Source organism: Leptonychotes weddellii, chromosome 1, assembly GCF_054177405.1.
Source record: "Leptonychotes weddellii isolate Sample4059 chromosome 1, ASM5417740v2, whole genome shotgun sequence".
Lineage (NCBI taxonomy): Eukaryota > Metazoa > Chordata > Mammalia > Carnivora > Phocidae > Leptonychotes > Leptonychotes weddellii.
In genome coordinates this window covers 60783842-60787817 of record NC_138369.1, presented here as the reverse complement: position 1 = coordinate 60787817, position 3976 = coordinate 60783842, and the positions used below count along the sequence as shown (strand labels likewise).

At 41.9% G+C, this 3976-nt stretch overlaps 1 pseudogene; it reads left to right on the top strand.

Annotated features, from left to right (window-relative positions):
- The first annotated feature begins 1368 nt into the window (after positions 1 to 1368).
- On the top strand, positions 1369 to 1590 carry LOC115943531 (NADH dehydrogenase [ubiquinone] 1 beta subcomplex subunit 1 pseudogene; annotated as a pseudogene).
- The last annotated feature ends 2386 nt before the right edge of the window (positions 1591 to 3976 follow it).

Sequence of the window (3976 nt, the reverse complement as noted above, 5' to 3'; positions counted from 1 at the left end):
CCCACCCCCCTCACCCCTTTTTGCCCATCTTCCCACCTACCTCCCCTCTAGCAACTACCAGTTTGTTTTCTCTGTTTATGAGTGTGTTTCTGCTTTGTTTGTTCATTTGCTTTTTTTTTTTTTTTTTTCAGATTCCCCATGTAAGTGAAATCATATGGTATTTGTCTTTCTCTATCTGACTTATTTCACTTAGGTCCATCCATGTTGTCGCAGATGGCAAGATTTCATTCTTTTTTTTTTTTTTAAAGATTTTATTTATTTATTCGACAGAGAGAGACACAGCGAGAGAGGGAACACAAACAAGGGGAGTGGGAGAGGGAGAAGCAGGCTTCCCGCGGAGCAGGGAGCCCGATGTGGGGCTCGATCCCAGGACCCTGAGATCATGACCCGAGCCGAAGGCAGACACGTAATAACTGAGCCACCCAGGCGCCCCAAGATTTCATTCTTTTTTATGACAGAGTACTGTTCCTCTGTGTGTGTGTGTGTGTGTGTGTGTGTACCACATCTTTACCCATTCATCTGTGGATGGACACTTGGGTTGCTTCCATGTCTAGGCTGTTGTAAATAATGTTGCAATAAACATAAGGCTGCACATATCTTTTTGAATTAGTGCTTTCATTTTCTTTGGGTGAATACTCAGTAGCGGAATTAGTGGATCATATGGTATTTCTATTTTTCAAGTTTTTGAGGAGTCTCCATACTGTTTTCCATAGTGCCTGCACCAATTTACATTCCCACCAACAAAGCATGAAAGTTTCTTTTTCTCCACAACCTTACCAACACTTGTTATTTCTTGTCTTTTTGATACTAGCTCTTCTGACAGGTGTAAGGTAATATCTCATGTGGTTTTGATTTGTATTTCTTTGATATGAATGATGTTGAGCAGCTTTTCATGTGTCCATTAGCCATCTGTAGGTCTTCCTTGGAAAAATGTCTACCATTTGTTAATCGGATTATTTGTTTTTTGGGTGTTGGCTTTATAAGTTCTTTATATATTTTGGATATTAACCCTTATCAGATATATCATTAGCAAATATCTTCTCCAATTCAGTAGGTTGCCTTTTCATTTTGTTTCTGACTTCCTTTGATGTGCAAAAGCTTTTTATTTTAGTGTAGTCCCAATAGTTTATTTTGTTTTTGTTTCCCTTGCCTGAGGAGAGATATCTAGAAAAATATTGCTAAGATCCTTGGCCTAATTTCTTAATGTCTCTGAGCCACCATATCCTTCCTTATCAAGAAAATAATTAGCATTTAATTCTACCTGGGCAGAATCATTCTACGCACTGAATAAGATAACCAACTATTGTGCTGGGTGCAATCATTGCTCTGGTGTTTCACAGAAGTGACTTGAGCACTAGAAAGATATGCAAAGTGGTTGTGGGGTCGTTTTTTGGCACCAAGGCTGCAGCACTCATAATGAACGTAATTCAGATTGCTCGTGACCACCAGTTACATATACTCGTGCCTGTGGGATTTGTCCCTGGATGTTATCTAGACAGAAAGAATGCTGAAAAGCTAACTGCCTTCTGGAACAAGAGTGTGTTGTTTAAGAGGGAACTGAGATGCTGTGAAGGAGTCACCTGGAAGTAAAGGCCGTGACTGAATTCCAGAATGTTCACATTTTAAAAATTAGGAGAGAAATAAAAACACATTCATTATTTAAAAAAAAAAAAAAAAAGATGTGCAACTGTAAACCTAATGGACCCACAAGAAAATGAGCTCCTGGTAACCTGAAGACACCTTTGGGAGGGCTTTAGGTTTCCGAGGATCCAAGAGTTGGCGCTAATGGCATTTAAATCTCAAAAAAAAAAAGGTGATCTCAGTGAAAAAATAGATATTATTTTATGGTTCTAGGAGTGAAGAATTTCTTCTCTCTCTTCCATCTTGAGTTACCTTCTTTTATTTACCAACCTCTTCACTCTATTTCAAGTTCACTCTTTCTTTTCTTGTCTCTCTTACTAATTTCCTCTGCCTAGTAACCCTTTGTTCTATCCAAACCCTGGAGCCTCAAGAAGCCCTTCCCATTTGTTTGTTCATTTGCTTTGTTTTTCAGATTCTACATGTAAGTGAAATCGTACCGTATTTGTCTTTCTCTGTCTGACTTATTTCACTTAGGTCCACTCTCCTCTATAGAAGAGAAGTCCCTTTAAGCCTAGTCGCCATAACTGGTTACCACCCACACTGCAGAAACAGAATTTATACCCTGCAGGAGGCCCCTAGAACAGGGACCTTCCTCCTGGCCTCCTGCCTTGTTGCTTTAACTGTGAGGCTCCTCCCTAAGGACTATCTGAGGCTCCCTTGTACTGAGGAGATTTATGAGCAAATGACCTTTAACCCAGTGCGACTCTCCTCCTGCAATCCCCGCTAATCTTCTTAGGTGTTAATATTTAGCATTACCTTGTACTACACAGGTGCCAGGGAATGCAGCTGTCCACAGCCTTATCAGCAAAACCTGCTGAAATGCTTCCCTTGCTTCTTTCCTGTGCTTGTCTGATGGAGATTTCTGCTATGGCAAGGGGTCAGTAGAAGTGACACCCCCTTTTCAGTGGAAGGAACACATTTCAAAAGTCAGAGGTTTGATGAAGGGCACAGAAACTGTTTCTCGGAGTTGCTCTTTGCCACAGAATAATTAGTCTGTTATTAAAGGCCTGTAATAAAGGTGCCAGTGAGGAAGGTGGTCAGTTCTCTTCCCACTTTAGAGAGTGGATTCTGGCTTAGTAGGGCTGGGGTAGGGCCTGAGTTTCTGTATGTCTAAGATGCTTCCAGAAGATACTGAGCTGAGAGGCTGGTCTGGAGACTACACTCAGCAAGGAAATGCTACTTAAGTCGAAAGGAAGGAGAGGGACAGGCTATGGACATCTTTCTGCAGCTCAGAGGGGCAGGAAACAACTTTGGGTTTTTCCAGGTATTTCCTCACAGTAAAGAGCCTGGGCTTTTGGGACAGACAAAGCTCTATTCTGATCTTTGCTTTCCACCCACCAGGTAGTCACGGGCAAGTCATTTAGCCTCTCTGAGACTCAGTTTCCTCTTTGGAAAAACAGAGAGTGGAGGTAATACGTGCCTTACTGAGTTGTCCAGGAGACTCTGTGACACAATGTGTTTGATGGCCTAGCAGAATGCCTGGCACATATAGGCCTTCCGTAAATGGTGTCATGTCTCACTGTTGCAAGGATGGAACCAAGATACCTGAACAAGAGCCTGCTGTCTTCAGCTTTTCTATATTCAAGGTGAGGACTTGGCTTTGTTTTCACGGGCCCAAAGTTAATAAACAGCAGTTTAGTGGGTGTGCTCCCATGTTCAGACAGTTTCTCTGCTTTGATGGATACACTTGAGTCACCCGAGGGCAAAATGAAGTAATGCTTTGGAATCGTGATGAGAAGGCCTCTTTCTTATTAGCTGTCACACCCTCAGATGTTAAGGTATATTTCATAGACTTTTCTGTTACTAGGTTCATGTGACACTTTTGTCACAGATCTTTCTCAAGTGGCCGAAAGTGAAAATATTTCATACGTCCTATGGGTTCAAGTCCATTTTCTTGCCCTATACACACAAAAAGCATTTTCTTTGGGTCCATGTGCTCCATTCCTAAGTCTCTGGCTTGCACAGACTTCCTAGTTAAGCCAACAATACCTGCAAATCCTGTTAAAGTTCTGTTTGCTTGAACTTTCAAATCCCTTCAAACTAATGACAGACTGGGTCTGCTGACAAGCAAGAGGTAGAACTCAACTTTTTCCCTCTGTATATTTCTGCCTGTTTTTATGGCTGCTGTCGACACCCACATGTTGTCTGGCTGTTACTGATGATTCAGCAGAAGCCACCAGGAGCAAAACCAGTTGTTTTCTGCCTGAGAGCACCCTCTTGCTGGCCTGATTCTTTGGCAATGATGATGACAACAACCTGATTTCTGGAGGTGAAACTTCTGGTTTTCTCTCTCAAGATGTGAATAGCAACAGCATGGATGGTTAACTTGTTAACT